General features: G+C 35.1%; 1 long non-coding RNA gene across 2 annotated transcripts in view; it reads right to left on the bottom strand.

The window, feature by feature from the left end:
- Positions 1 to 16609, bottom strand: part of LOC137630656 (uncharacterized) — a 334961-nt gene extending 318352 nt beyond the window's left edge. Inside the window, exons 1-3 of one of the 2 annotated variants that reach the window (XR_011041752.1) lie at positions 16512 to 16609; positions 15057 to 15124; positions 14274 to 14564 (exon numbers count right to left, since the gene is read on the bottom strand). This is a non-coding gene — a long non-coding RNA (uncharacterized lncRNA). Of the gene's footprint in view, positions 1 to 12805; positions 14565 to 15056; positions 15125 to 16511 lie in introns of those variants that run through there. The other variant, XR_011041751.1, reaches the window with a different exon arrangement.
- Positions 16610 to 17311: the final 702 nt, after the last annotated feature.

The following is a 17311-nucleotide window of genomic DNA, read 5'->3' as shown; positions in this document are numbered from 1 at the left end:
ACCTCTAATGCTGGAAGTATGGCACCTCAAAAGAGAGGTCAAATAGCCCCTAATGTTAGATGTATAGCACCTCAAAACGGAGGTAAAAAAAATCCAATACTATAGGTAAGGCACGTCAAAAAAGGGGTCAAAGAACCTCTAATGCTAGAAGTATAGCACATCAAAAGAGAGGTTTAAGAATCTCTAATGCTAGAAGTATGGCACCTCAAAAGAGGTCAAATGGCCCCTAATGTTAGAAGTATAGCACCTCAAAACAGGGGTAAAAAAAAAACTCTAATGCTAGAGGTAAGGCACCTCAAAATAGAGGTCAAAGAGCCTCTAATGCCAGAAGTATGCACCTCAAAATAGAGGTCAAATAGCCTCTAATGCTAGAGGTATGGCACCTTAAAATAGAGGTCGAAGAGCCCCTAATGCTAAAGGTAAGGCACCTTAAAATAAGAGGTCCAAGAACAATTAATGTTAGAAGTATGGCCCCTCAAAATAGAAGTCAAAGAGCCCCTAATGCTAAAGGTAAGGCAACTTAAAATGAGAGGTTCAAGAACAATTAATCCTAGAAGTATGTCCCCTCAAAATTAGAGGTCAAAGAACGTCTGATGCGAGAGGTAAGGCACCTTAAAATAGAAGTCAAAGAACCTCTAATGCTAGAAGTATGGCACCTAAAAATAGAGGTAAAAAAGCCTCAAATATTTTGGTTGGTCCTCGATACTACTATAAAGAAACGTGCCTTTTTATATAGGCTTCGTGAGGACCCAGTCAAGTGTGATGACTTTATCAAGCTGGAATCCCGTCCAGTTAAAGATTTTCATATAACATTCATGGAATAGTATGAAAGCCTTAATCTGCTTAGCTGTGGATTTCCTGTTATTTCTAATAAGTACCAGTAAAAACATATGGTACGCAGAGACATTTAAGGTACTTATCAATCTGGTTAGCCTTCATTAATAACTTTCATGTTATAGGTAAGGAAATGTATGACCGAGGAACTAATTTAGTTGAATGGAGACTAATTTTGCAATGCACTAGGAAGGGCATCATATCTGGATGCATGACTTAGGTCATTATTGTAAATTTATCTATCCCTATCAGCCAAAAAAAAATAAAAAATAAAATAATAAGTAGGATAAAAGTATTCCATGTAAAGATACATGAACATATAATCTGGAAAAATCGCCGAATGAAGCATATTAGGTGTCTAAGGAATACAGTATACACAGTCTCTCAGCGGGACACTGGTCCTTCCCCATTCAAGCGCAATTAGCTATTAAAAGGAATATGTAATACGAATAGTCACCTGACCTGGCTATTTCCAACCCAGACGTTTGACACGTGGCATAATCTTTCTATTGCTTGATGCTACTTTGAATTCTAAAATGTTAAAAGATCCAAGATGTTCAATCTCCAAGATCTCGAGCATATCGAGATGTTAAATGAAAAATGTGTGCAAGAAACTAAATTTTCTTGAACGAGTTGAAAAGAATAAAACAGCTTGGTACCTTTTATCCCCCTAAGAAGATTACTAGATGCTATTCTCGTCCGCATTAACAGAATCCCAAAAGTAGAATCTTGGTAGAGAAAATGCATCTGAAGCGAGCAGAGAAGGAAAGATAAGCGATCTGTAAAGATTAGAATGATCTGCCTATAACTTGGAAGGAAAAGACGGGCTATGAAGGTCACAAATAAAGATGAACAAAAGGGTACAATAGAACGAAACCATGAAACACAACTTAGAATGACAAGGGAAGGTTTAGATATTTTCAACATACTTCAACAAGAATCACAAAGCAGATGAACGGATTTGATATCTATTTGTAGTAAGGAATGATACCTCAAAATGTCCTAGATTTAAGATACAATAATTATCTCTCGAAAGAATGACTAGGTATGATGAGAATTGGTATCGGGAAATGAGAGAGATTATCAACAGCCTAATTCTTTGATTAAGTGTTCTAAAATTTCGAGCAATATCATTATCAAACTTTAAAGAAGCACATTGAGAATTCCAGTGGATGTAGTTGTGTACTTATCTATGCAGTGCATCAGATAAAAAAGCTTATCAAGTTCGCTAAATACAAAGCATCTCTTTCTCAGTTAAATCCTAAACAGGATTTCTATCAAGGATTATAGACAACAGGGAGTTATTTCGTCGTCGTTGATAGTATCATTATTGATACTAACATTGCCTATATCATGAGTGATTGTAGAGATTTAATAAGGACAGTAACACGTAAACCTTGAACAGGCTTTAATTCCTTCCAGCTTCAATGCTTGGTGTTACAATAATAATTAGGAAGTGTCAGCGAAACGAACTGACACACACACTCTCTCTCTCTCTCTCTCTCTCTCTCTCTCTCTCTCTCTCTCTCTCTCTCTCTCTCTCTCTCTCTCTCTCATACGCTATATTTTGCCTCTGAATTCGACTGTTCCGCTATTAGTAAACTTGATGGTTATTGGTAAATAATGCTTTCCACGAATCTTGCCAAGGGCCTCAGTGTGATGGTTGTTGCTTTGTATAAATAAATCAACAATAATTCGACCCTGTTGCACGCATGCCACACTAAATCTGCAATCGCCATAAGAGTATTACTGACGACTTTTTTGTGGTCGCCCTCAAGGTATTAAACTTACACCTCCTTTGACATGTTCTGCAAGCGAAGGGTACTTAGGGTAAGGATTTTTAACACATGAACCCAGTACCTCCTGATTAAAGTTCTTTTTTTAAAATAGTTATTATCAGCTCGATCGGGATACGCAGAAGCTCTATATAGAATTGTTGGGCTGGATGACAGGAATTTTCAAATATTCAAAAGATAAAGCGCCGCAGACTAATAAAGAGTGGGACATCCCAAAAATCAGATCTTCAATAGTGCCATAGCCTCTATACCATGATCTTTCACTGTCTTTGAGTAGAGTTCTCTTACTTGAGGGTACACTCGGGCACACTATTCAATCTTATTTCTCTTCCTCGTGTTTTTTAAAGTTTTTTATAGTTTATATACGAAAGATATATTCTAATGTTATTACTGTTCTTGAAATATTTTATTTGATTGTTAATTAATTCTCGTGTCTTTTCCTTATTTCCTTTCCTCATGTCACTATTTTCCCTGTTGGAGCCTTCGGACTTACAGCATCATGCTTTTCCAACTAGGGTTGTAGCTTAGCAATTAATAATAATAATAATAATAATAATAATAATAATAATAATAATGTCTTCTTTATTATTTAGGCTCTTCAACGAAGGGCTTCTGCACCTTAACCAAGGCTTGTGTTTTTCAATGACTACTACTATACTAGCTAGACTACTATGAGATTCAGAGCCTCTGTAACACGGTTTTTTCGCAATAATTTTTTATCTATGAATTTCATAAATATAACACTTCTTCAGAATGCACATTATATCTACACATAAATTTTGACTATATTCTGCATTACGTAGGTTGAATAAATTTGGTACTTATAGTGTAAAAGTGACGTTTTTTGAAGACGGGCCAACTTATTCAGAGAAAAGGTTTCGAACGCACTCGTTACGTAACTTATGTCGGCATTTCTTCCCTCTTTCTCGATCGATGATTGGCTATACGTAACGAAGGCTATACCTCTGCCAACAATGACACAAAAGTTTAAATAAAAGCAAAACAGTACACCTTTATGAACTCTGAAACCTCTCCACTAATAATTGTCATAATGAACAAACTAACAAAATATGTAAATAAATACAAAAACACTTTGATTATTAGTCCAACTCCCAAAATAAGTTTCCTAAGAAATTACAGTCTACTTTATAGGTCACAATCAGATTGACAAGGTGTAGGGAATAGTTGGTAATTTTCAAAAACGTAGTAGACAAGCTTGATTTGATAACTGCTGTATCCAATGTCAAGCAATTTTTATTTATTGTCTATCTACCGACCTATTTACTGGAAAAAAAAAATAGCCGGTACCGTATTTTGGCTTTAAACCTTCACCAATAATTATCGTCAGAATGATGACTTCATGAGGCTCCACCCACTTTAGCCTCGTTATCATTCAGGATAACACTGAAGGCTATACATGGGCATTGTTGGAGCAGAAAATTTAAATTCTGGCTATAAAAACTTATTTCTCGGGTAGTTGTAATAAGTGCTAAATGATCCTCAAGGATCCCAGCAGTTGGCCTAAACGTTTAATTCATGTATACTACTGTTGCGGCTTTACTGCTAAAGTAGTATTACTACGCTAGCAGAGATACCCCACCCACATTTATGTATCGTTCCGCCATTCATAAAGTCTTTGTTATGTTTTTTCACTGTGCAATAAGCCATGGACTCCTCAGAAATTAAGTTTAACATTAGATGATAGGCTATTTCATTAAGCTGACAAATTTATGGCAACTGGGTATGTTATTGCCGATGTTGAAGCTAAAGATAAAGTTTGGTATCATTCCTTCATTGCATTATCATCTTTACTACTATTTGTTTTGCTACATGTAGTAATTATTTTAAAGGATAAATGAATTATGTTCACTTTACTTCTATAAATTCCCGTAAGATGTACAAATAAAATTCCTAAAACTATTCATGATTTATTTACAAAATGCAGTCATGCCCAAAACATAGCCAACACGGTCGTACGGCCTAAGAAGAAGAAAAACAAATTATATCGGATGATCCATTGGTCTAATGGAGAGTTTAGCACAATATTCTTATTTTAACAAAAATAGTTATATCAAGACTGTTTACATACAATCTCTCCCTTTCTCTCTCTCTCTCTCTCTTGGTGGCATAGTGAATAGTTAATGAAAATGTTCAAAAGCCTGAGTGACATTACAAGTATTATAATCATGTTTCGCTAAATACAAATCAGACCATAAACATTGGATTTAAACTAGAAACTGAATGATTACCTATTCAGGCTATAGTAAATATGGCCACGGGCTTTCTCTTGACTGTATAAAGTTGCAAGTCGTAAGACAAATGCAGTTTTGCAACCATGGAGGCAATTCCAAATCCTGCTAGCCATTCTTGACTGTTATGGGTTCCAGAGCCGATGGAAGAAGGTGAATGGGTGTCCGGTGGATGGGCGGGGCAAAATTTTGTCAAAAGGTGTTTACATTGCTTACGTAATGAATGTTTTCGACTCTTGGCTCGTTATCACTGGCCATGGCGTCGGCTAGATCATTTTTACTCTATAAAAATTAAAACTATCGGGTTTAGGTTATTGATAATGCTGACAAAATTTGTGTGTGGTTATAAAATATACATATGTCAACTTTCAGCTACATCCGATGCATTGATAAGGAGCAAAGTCCAAAAAACCGTGTTACAGAGGCCCTGAATCTCATAGTAGGATAGCATACGAGTGTTGGAGAGGAAGATAAAGAAGCTCTTTGCGCATTTGAAATACAAATTACAGGAAAATGTAAACATATTAAACCATACCTAAAAGTAGATTTTTTTTTTTCGATCAGTATTTGTAAAAAAACAAAGAAATTACCCATTTCTACTCTACCATCCTGATGCAGTTTACTTCTGATTTTGTGCAAATCTCTTATTATAGCTAAAAATAAAGATATTCACCACTACATTCTTAATCTGAAGTATATTCCATCTGTACTGAATCTCTTCCTATGCATATTTAATGTCACCGACGTATAGTACCGTATTCTCAAAAATAGCTCTTCCTGTCGGTACTCGGAGGAAAATTAGAGCGAATAATGATGAAAAATTTTATGGTCTGAAGAGTACTTAAGGGTTTTCTTTTAGCTTGAACCATTACTTACGTTTATCATAATTCAATTTGAGAGAGAGAGAGAGAGAGAGAGAGAGAGAGAGAGAGAGAGAGAGAGAGATCAACAAACCGATCTGCAATTCCCAGGCAGAACAAAACGGATGAGTATTCGTGAAACTTAATCTAAATCTTGATTCATTTGACCTTTAATTGTCATTATGTCATTCATCGGCAAAAACCACTTCTCACTAACGGTGATATATCATTTACATGCGAAGTTATCCAATACCCGGAGTCTCGCTGCCTTTGGAAAAATATCTAATATTTACGCACTAAAACTAAAAAAAGATCTTTAATTACATCTGTTCATGCTATTCGTTTATTAGCTATCGCTTACGAAGAACTAGATTATGACTAAACGCCAGAAACATGATCGTCTGCCCACTAAGCTAACCAGATCGGCCGGTGGGTCGGTTTCTCCAGTCAGTGCAACTGAACGATCAGGTCGAACTGGCATGGTCCACCAAATCCGGATTTTGGAGGTTGAACAGCAGCAGCAACAGCAGCAGGTACGGGCACTATACATAATTTGCATAGTGGGGCCGTGTCCACCCTCTGCGTGTTCTTGGGATCCCGGACATCAATGGACGTAAAGGCACGACTCAAAAGTTGTTCCGAAGACGAGGGCTCGGTTGACCGGGCTCCGGGGCGTCTTAAAGCGAAAGACTTAAAAGTAATTTCGTCATACTTTTTTTTTACGTATGGATCCGCCTCTGTGCAGGAGGGTTACGTTAGCATCGATGATCATATCTTTAAATAAATTAAGAACCAATTTAGTACGGAAGACATAGCTTGTACTCTGTTTTACAAAACATGAAAAAAGCATCGTCAGACAATTTCTTCGTTCTGTTTACTTGGCCTAATTTAGTTATGGCACCAGATAAAAGTCGATCAATTAATGAAACTTTTTCATAAGCAATGATACTACTGTACAAATTGCCGAACACGAGGAAAATCTAGGTCGGGGTTAAAGTTTGGTAAAAACAAAACAAAAAATCATAAAGTCCGTAAGCAAACGGAATCAGTATCCAGGCATTTGCAGATTTTAAGAATTAATAGTTATGAAAATGGAAAAAATTGAATTAAATGTTTAATCATAGCAAAATAATATAGTCAAAACTCTGATAGCTCAAGTCTTCTTTTTACACAGCTCCTTTGGATCGAGATATCCATACTTTTCTTCTCTCTCTCTCTCTCTCTCTCTCTCTCTCTCTCTCTCTCTCTCTCTCTCTCTCTCTCTCTCTCTCTCTTGCACACACACACGTGCTTGCGCAAGTAACTAAAAAGAATCACAGTTCACTCAGGGTCAATTTTTTTCGTCTGCATCTACTTCAGGAAGTGAATGAACAGGAATTTTCTTTCAGGTTTTGTTTGATTTTTTTCTTTAGTAAAATTCCTCTCAATTATTAGTCTTATTAATATTCTGCGGAATCCCTTACACCCAATGGTGGGAGAGCAGAGGAAAAAGAAAATAACTAAAGGTCTACAACTCTATTGTAGGCCTGCGCTATTCACTATAGATACAAAAATTACTTTCGCAATGTCAGGATTCTGGGTCACCAAGAGGCATGAAAAGCCTATTTACACGATTTAAGAACAACTCCTTCAGCAGCACGTTATCAGAAAAGAAGTTATCATACGCCTAAGACTAGTAGTTTCAATCTAAATAATGCCAGTGTGTTCACTATAGCTATCCCTTGGATTTAATACTTTCAATAAAAGTCGATTTATTCTTTTTTCTTTTCATTATTATTATTATTATTATTATTATTATTATTATTATTATTATTATTAGCTAACCTACAACTCTAGTGGGAAAATCAGGATGCTATAAGTTTAAGGGCTCCAACAGGGAAAAATAGCACAGTGAATAAAGGAAATAAAAGAAAACAAACAAACTACAAGAGAAGTTATGAACAATTAAATTAAATATTGTAAAAACAACAACAATATGAAAATAAATCTTCCATATATAAAATATAAAAATTAAAAAAAATACCTGGAGAAAAATAAGATAGAATAGTGTGCCTGATTACACCCTCAAAAACTCTACCCCAAGGCAGTGGAAGACCATGGTACAGAGGCTATGGCACTACCCAAGGCTAAACAACAATTATTTGATTTTGGAAGTTTCCTCCTAGAAGAGTTGCTTACCGTAGCTAAAGAGTCGTTAGCTAACAAGGTAATGTCATAATGCGTGCATTTACCCTTAACTGTTGGCAATTTTCACTTGCTATTTTACAAACCATTAAAAAATTACATCATATTAAAAAAGATACGTATATTGTCCTTTTCATTTCAAAATAATTTCGAAAATATTCCATAGTGGACAGGCTGATTCTAGGTTTATTCAACAACACTTTTAAAACACTATAATAGAACACTTCTTAATACTGTTTCCTTTGAACTAAACAAATGTCAACTTTACATTTAGTTTCACAAGATACAAATTTCTATTATGACTGGCTGCTTAAATCTAATTTGCATAAGTTCTCATTACATTATCACCCGGTTATGAATGCCAGAGACAAGGGACAGTGACATTGCGCTATCGAGCATGACAATTCCCTAGATACTCACCATATATACATATGATCAGCGTCCAAGCCCCCTCTCCACCTAGAACCAAGGAGGGTCAGGCAATGGCTGCTGATGACTCAGCAGATAGTCCTATGGGCTCCCACAAACCCCCAATCCTTAGCTCAAAAAGATGGTGAGGTTGCAGCGACCAAAGAAACGAGTTTTAGTAGTACTACAACCCCAGTCTCGCGTTCACCAGTCAGGGATGTTACCACATCGGCCACCACAACACTAAGTTCTATATATGCGGACTATTTCAGGCAAAACTGATAAATACATTCTTTAAATAAACTATGTACAGATATTTTCTCCATAATTATAATTTTGGATATATTTTTAAAGGAAATAGTAAAGGAAAACGTACTAAGTGCCTCAACACAAGTAACGAAGAATTCAGCTCCATTCAGCTATGAAATCTTTAGGAAGTCACAAACCTGGCCTTATATCAATTGAATAGCTCCCTAATAAAAAAAAAAAAACTTCTGTATGAAGAAGAAGAAGAAGAAGAAGAAGATCGTACCATACCCAGGTGGAGAAGCTTGTCCTTTACGTAATGAGTGTATCCTTTTCGTACCGGCAGGTAGTACGGTAACTATTTCGTACCCAAACGAGTTTCATGGCTCCTTCTAAAGGCAGAGAGAGAGAGAGAGAGAGAGAGAGAGAGAGAGAGAGAGAGAGAGAGAGTCTAAACTTAAAACTCGTTGGGCTGACTTATGTTCATAATCTCGGGCGAGCCTCTTATGGGTACTTTGTTGATTTGTCTCTCTAGAGCGATTTGTCTTTTTCTGATTTTTATATCATATGTTGCAAGCTTCTCTTCAATTTACTATAAGTTGCGATATATTTCATTGCCACAAAAAGCGAGAAAGTCTCTCTCTCTCTCTCTCTCTCTCTCTCTCTCTCTCTCTCTCTCTCTCTTATATAAAGTATAAATAAAAACTTTTTATATACGTACGTAACTTTGCTCGTCGGTATCATTAATATGCTTAGGACCCAAAATTGTGCAATTCGTATAAAACTATCATCACAAGGATTCTCAAAAAAGAAAAACCAGAAATAACGGGAAAAACTGAAAATTGTTACTTTTGCCTACAACTACTGAAAAATGTGAAAGTTATTAATTAGGGAATGAATAAGTTTCCTTATTGATCATAATCAATGCATAATTGTAAACTCAATAGATTCTTTGGTACACGACATGTTTACCCCTGCCCCCACGCCCGAGTTATCATGATGAAGCTTTTAAATGATGTTAGCCTGTCCTTTCTCGTTCTTCCTTATCAATAAGATTTACCGATTCTCATATAACAATGGACGTTAGTATAAAATGTTCAGGGGGTACATCTCTCTCAATATACATGTATGAATATATATATATATATATATATATAATATATACATATATACTGTATATATATATATATATATATATACACACACATATATATATATATATATATATACACATATATACACAAGTTTTCCGGACCAGGGTTCGATTCCCGGCCGGTCACAAGCTCTTGTCTTTGTGTGATTTCGCCTGGGGCTCTGATCCCTAGGTCGTTAAGAGAATCCAGACATTACTGTATTAAAAATAAATGGCTTATTTGAATATAGAAAAACACATCTAAATGTGTAAAATTTATCATATATATATACATATATATACACACATTATATATATATATATATAAATATATACAGACATATACATATATATACACATTTATACACTATATAAATATATATACATATATATGCATGTAAAATACTTATGTGTATGTATATGTATACAGTACATACATATTAAACATACATATGTATATAAAAATACCATTGCTGGATTTCTGTAATCTAATCAATTCCGTTTGAAAAATAATGGCAAATCTAAAACAAATGGCACCGAATCTTCTGAAATCTCGCTTCTAGTTCGTTGCACCTACCCTGAGTATTAATGTATCTTTTTTCCCTTTCCATCTGACATACAACCCGTTCCCACTTCCTTCGAAGTTCTCCATAATCTTTTACGTTATTTCGCTATTTATTCTCTCTCCTTTTGAGTTTTTCTCGCCGCTGGGAGTCGAATGGCCATTGTCAATACGACTGGGAAAATAGGAACACATATTGATAGCTTCGTGTCAGATCGGGATTTTACGCCGAGCTCTGAATAAAGAGCAAATATCAATTTCACGGCTGAGTAACTCCAAGAACCTTTCTTATGTTTCCAAACTAACAGCTTTCTATTTCAGAGGACGTCCGCTCTATTTTTGGCAACAGACTTTTATCACCTTTGGCATAACGAAATTGTGCACAGTGCGATTTAATGCTATTTTTCGAAACGTCAGCACGAACCAGGTAACAATTGCTTTACCCAGCAAGCATGAGTGTGTTCATTAAGAGATACACTTATACACTTATATGCACAGATGATTCGGCAACTGCTCCATACATCGTTGAAACAGCATGAAGGTCCCATTCCCCTTACTTAATAGTTATGCTACTTTTTTGCTTGTTTTCAAGTACTTGTGTGTACGAGCAAGTTACCGCGCTGCAATATCATCTACTTATAACATATCTATTTTATTTATGGTTTTACCGATATGTCAATATCTTGATGGTTACGAGACCAAATAATTTACTACATCAAATATATTTTTTTTTTTTTCGATTCTTGAACCCGGTTTAACCCCTTAATAATCATGAATATTTCGCCTGCCAGCGTTCATATATACAAATAAACTCGCGTATCTCTAATTGCTATTTCTGAATTATTCAACTAATATCGAGAACATACTTGACTGCTGATCTAGGAGGTTCGTCAGAACATATTTTTACAAGTTCCTGTTCATCACATCCTTCCCCCACCGTATACAAAACTTCAATTTGAATTAATACATAATTCAAAGCTTACTTATATCAAGTTATAGGTGATTAGGAAGAAAAAGATGGTGCAAATATCAAGTACAGATGCCTAAATACCATAATGCCTGCCATGTTTCCATATTTAGATTAACTTCTCACTACATTGGACAAAATTTCTAGTTCGGTATGCCTATTCGATCGACCATTTAGGTACTGTACAACAGCAAGCCCCCCATTTTCCCATATAGATTAAGCTTGTGGTCCCATGTCTGGAATGCATCGGTAACGTGTCCACCAGGTAACGCTTCAGGAATTATAAAATTGTTAATCCTCAATACTTGCAGGCTATTTTTTCCTTTTTCTGAACTTGACATCTACAGCACTTCGGTATATTCTAACTGACCATGAAATATCGGACAATTATAATTCCCACAGTATATCCAAATACACGTGGAACGTAAGCATAAGCCATTTTATATTTTTTTAGCAATCTTTCCCAGTTGATCTCATTAAGCCGACTTTACTAATGTGAATTAATTTAAATCAACTTTACGCTAAGTCCATATAACTCCATAGCTTGGCTTATAGCACAAGGATAGTTATAACTTTCCAAATTGGCGGGACAGTAATGCAATGGAATCTTATTTCCAAAGACTTACGAAATTTATGTATATTATTTACAATTAATTAGCTTGAACCACGAGGTCTCTTGATAGAGTCCTATTCAATACAAGATAATTTAGTTTCTTCAGGATGAATTATTAACGATAATTACCCATCAGCCACTGCCTAGTCTTATGGATACCTCAAGATTGTTGAACTTTTAATACTCCAAAGCCAAGTACGAACGAACGAAGCGAGTGACCTTATATGAAATGCCAACATTTTCGCGAACAAATCTCACCCAAATACTACCGCTAGAGTTATGGGGTCCTTTAACTGGCCTGAGAGTAATACATTGGATCCCTCTCTCTCGTTACGGCTCATTTTTTCCCTTTGCCTACACACACCGAATAGTCTGGCCTATTCTTTACATATTCTCCTCTGTCCTCATACACCTGACAACACCGAGATTACCAAACAATTCTACTTCTCTCAAGGGATTAACTACTGCAATGCCATTGTTCAGTAGCCACTTTCCTCTTGGTAAGGATAGAAGAGACTCTTTAGCTATGGTAAGCAGCTCTTCTAGGAGAAGGACACTCCGAAATCAAACCATTGTTCTCTAGTCTTGGATAGTGCCATAGCCTCTGTACTATGGCCTTCCACTGTCTTGGGTTAGAGTTCTCTTGCTTGAGGGTACACTTTGGCACACTTCGATCTCATTTTTCTTCTTTTGTTAAATTTTTTCATAGTTTACAAAGGAAATATTTATTGTAATATTGTTACTGTGCTTAAAATATTTTATTTTTCCTTGTTTCCTTTTCTCACTGGGCTATTTTCTCTGTTGGAGCCCCAGGGCTTATAGCATCCTGCTTTTCTAACTAGGGTTGTAGCTTAGCATGTAATAATAATAATAATAATAATAATAATAATAATAATGTGACTATTTTCAGCTGAAAAATCGGTGAGCAGCAGCAAACTCATCAGTTTTAGATACCCAGAGTTTTACAGATATCCAAATGATTTTCATCGAGTTTGATGGGTGTTATACGCACTACATTCATACCAATTTTCGTATTGATACTTGCCATAGAGAAATCACAGTAGCTATCTATCGATAACTGCGAGGGGCCAATATTTGGCGGCGCCATAAATTACTTTTAGAATTCTTCACATATCTATATGGAATCTTCATTGTTTTATTGGATGAATATTTACTTTGCCCATACCAATCTTTGTGTTGATATATGCCATAGAATAGCCACAGTTAACTTTTATTTTAGTATGGGTTGAATGGTTATTTTTTGCTGATGGATTAAAGTGTTCCTAGAATAATTCATATAGCCAAATTAAAATTTCAGGGTTTGTTGGGAAACATAGTAACTGCCAAATACCATTGCAATATCTACAATTGAAGAAAGACAACTTATGATTTATGCTGTTAAATTTAGCAACATTACAGTGAACTGCTTAATAGCAAGACATCGAGGGACAATGCCGACCTCATAATATCTGTCCCGAGTTACAGCTAGTATATAAACTTAAAAACCAATGACTGACAAAGCTATACTTTCTGAATATTTCAAAATTACAATCGTCAGAGAAAACTGTTGGGACCACTATGAAGGTCTCTTGTGTCAAATTATACACCAAAGTCCGAATCAAAGCAGTAAATTACTGTTTTTTCGCACTGCCCATGGAGAAAATAGTTTCAAAACCCAATAAAAGCTGACGAGCTTTCTAAATCTATATATTAGGAATTCTCTAAGTGCTCTTTTTCATTTATACATCTTGGGTCTAGAATTTCATATAACAGGGTTAAAGCCACAAGCAACTCCATACAGGCCAAACGCCAGTTTCAGAATTATTTTAGTTTTAAGACAACCCTGAGACAACCATAGCAGTTCGTGAATTATCCACCACTCCCCACAAGTCTGGCGCAATCTTCAAACGATCTCGCAAAGCCACTGATACTGATCAATTAAGATTTTCCCCATACAGAAAATTTTCCTTACACAATGAATAAGTTTCTTACCCTACTGTATTAGTGTAGACGAGTTATAATTTGAAGAAGCGACTAGTAGCAACATTTCTCTAAATTGCTACGTTGATATATTATGGCAATCTGCTTTTCTGGCCATAAAATTACAGCAATCTGCTTAAATAATTCAATTTTTTTGCTTTCAATCTTATACAGAAGAAGAACCACTAAATTTTGTTTTAATGAATTGCTAAACACCCAAATGTTAAGCTATGAATTGAAGAAAATAGCCTCTTCGTTCTTTTCGCTTCAATACCTTTCGCACAACACTGCTCTTTGTAGCAAATTTTTATCCAGCATTCAGAGTTTCAAATCAATGGAACTTACTATTATTTTAGTCTGATCAGTACATAAACATACATAAAGGAATTACATTGTATCAAAACAATCAACCACAGATATCGTACGGTAAACACTAACTTACTGTGACAGTAGTAACTTGCAAGAAACCGCAAAGATTCAGTATTCGACATCTGTAGTTTTGAGTATCCAGAAGAAAAACCGGACCAATTGAGTAGAAAACAATAATTCAGGCAGTTTATGGTGAGCAAATTTATCAGAGCAGTCTAGGGTAACTAATGGATCACTAGGGGTATGAATCAAACCCTGCCAATGTTGCGTCAGCAGAACACGTTTAGCCTCACGAGAAGCCTTCCAATAATTGCGATCGGAGTAGAAGAGGCTTTTTGGATCATTCTCCGGCGTAGACCAGGTTCTGTCAAGAAGTGAAAAATTATGTTAAAATACATACGGTAAGGCACTTTATCTTACTTCGTTATGAAAATATAACTTGTGATATTTTACAGGAATAAAGAATCAACAAAAGCTTCTAGTCTACCTTCTAGATTTTTCTGCCGATTGACAAAACTCGAGAACTCAAACACTGCAGCCAATATCATGGTTTTTTTAAGATAAATATTAGTAATGAAAATATCAATTTTACAACACAACCTAATTTGGTTACTAAAGTTAGGTTTCATTACATAATATTGATTACAGAAAAAATATACTGGAAGTTACATTTCAAAAGTTGGAAAGTTACTCCACTTAAATTTTAATTTTCATGGTATTTTTGCGAGATTCCCTTTTGGCGTAGAGTAAACAAATGTTCACCGTAAGCCAAAAGGATTAACGCCACACATCAGAGGAACTGGCCCCCTTATGGGCTCACACTATTGGGATACACAAAAATGTTCAATATACACACCTCGTAATTGTGACTGCTCTCAACTTTTAAATTCTGCTATGATCAAGATGGTCAACAGGGCCACAAATCTGAAAATAATTAAATATCAGTAAATTTATGAATCAAAATCATTGAAATTTAGGAAAAACTTATTTCAGAGTTTCAGCCAACAACGGATATTTAGGCCGTTAATTTAATATGTAATTGAGATTATCGATAGAATTGATTACTTTAAACTGTCCGAAATCAACAGGAAATCAATGATTACGGATATATTTGCCAATGAATGCCAGAAAGTGTTGCTGTTTTTAGGCAATGCATTGTTGGTATAACTCTTATCAAATTAAAGGTACGGTATAAATTCCAAGCGTACTTGGCGCCTGTGTTTCAGAATTCAGCAGCTTCTAATAAGGTAAATCAATAGATTCGGGTTTACTTAAAAGTATATTAAACAATCTGAAAGGTAAACAAAGTCAAATGCACTTAGGAAATCACGCGCAGGACATGTAGCCTACCACTTACCAGAAAAGGAAAAGGTTAAATTTTAAGCAGAGTGAACTATCGCTTAACAAACCAGTATCTACTAATTTGCTTTGCACACCTCCCCCCTAAAAAATGAAAAATCTTTAAAAAATTCTCTTAGTAAGGATGTTTGTGTTTCAGGATGCAATTTTAAAACTAAAATTATAATTAAAAACCCTTCAAAATTATTAAAGTTCAAAATGAACAACGTTAACAAAATCGAGTTTGGCAACTTTAAGATAAATTAATAAAAGACCATTAAAAAATTTATACTTTCAAGCAGTTAAGATCAAGAAAGATTCTAAAAGGTTCTAAAAGATTGTAGACATCCAAATTTCTAAAGGGAAGGTTTATTTATAAAGTGTAAACAAATAAAACAGTTCACACTTGAGAATTCATTAAAAGCTTAGGACAGATTAGAAAATTCAACGTCATTAACAAAATATTAAAACAAAGACCACCAATAACAGTTGAAACTTTACAAAAATAAAAGGCAAACAAGCAGCAACAACATTCTTAATTAAAGAGGAAGTATAAGAATTTTATATTGACAACATCCAACGCCATTTATATTTTTAAAAGTAGTAAAGTTTAACAGAACACCATAGATTTTCAAAATAGTAAAACACTATGAAGACTTATCCTCAATATAGTAAAGACGCCATAACAACCAAGGACAGCCGTTAACAATTAAGTAACTAAAGTCGAGACAAGAAAACTATCAATAATCAAGACAAAGAAAATTGCTTCAAAATATTAGGGAATGAAAAATTCTGACCGTCATATATAAAAGTTATCAGAAATAGTTTCAAAAAGTTGTCAAACGACATGAAAATTTATTATATACTTTTCAGAACACATTATGCTGAAATCAATGAAACGATAATTCGAAGCATCAACTGAAAGAGAGAACCATGTTTATAATTTGGTTAAAAAATATCAATACTTCCTTACCAATAAAACGTTCTATATTAACAAGTGCCCAACCACAAAAACTAATTAGCTTTCGGTAACTTCACGTTAACACAACACAACAACACTTAATGACTACGAGAGTCCGCGAGATATTCTAACATAGAATTGCGAGTTGGAACTTGGAAGCCAAGGATAAAGCAGTTGGGTGTACTCCTTCCCGCAAGGGCACTCTGGTTAATTTTTGTCGAACGAACGGTAGATGGCAGTACAGTTTAACTGACTATGAAGAGAATTTTGCAGACCGATGCCTACTTTATTCGTTCTTGATGATTTAATTACCATTGTCATACTAGGAGATTCCAAATAATCAGATTCATGCTGGCGAATAATAAAATGATTGAATAAAATTGAATAAATACGTAGGCCTACATGTTAACATAAATGTAAACGTCAACGTGTTATATAATTGTTGTGTGTCAAGATTGGAGCAATTGAACAAGTAGCCACAATAGTGAAACACTTCCATATATGAATTTGACGTTTTGAATCAAATGTTAAATAATATTCTTATTAGAAAAAGCCGGTTGGCAATCATTTTGATGTTTTGACATATGGGTTTACAGCTGCATATATTTTGTCAAATGCTCAATTTCTCTAAATATGGGCAACTGTAGATAAGAAACACAGTGTAGTCACTGACACATTCATCCTTCAGCTATTTAATCCAGAATGAGGCCTGTAAGCGGAAAGTTTCAAGAGACAGTCCTGCAATGGAATAAATTGTGCCTAAGCAATGAGTAAAGTCGTCAGTATTTAGTTGTGCGTGTGGGTGTTTTTAT

Source organism: Palaemon carinicauda, chromosome 38 (assembly GCF_036898095.1).
Source record: "Palaemon carinicauda isolate YSFRI2023 chromosome 38, ASM3689809v2, whole genome shotgun sequence".
NCBI classification, from domain to species: domain Eukaryota; kingdom Metazoa; phylum Arthropoda; class Malacostraca; order Decapoda; family Palaemonidae; genus Palaemon; species Palaemon carinicauda.
The sequence above is the reverse complement of the archived record's forward strand: the minus strand, read 5'-3'. Positions and strand labels throughout refer to the sequence as shown.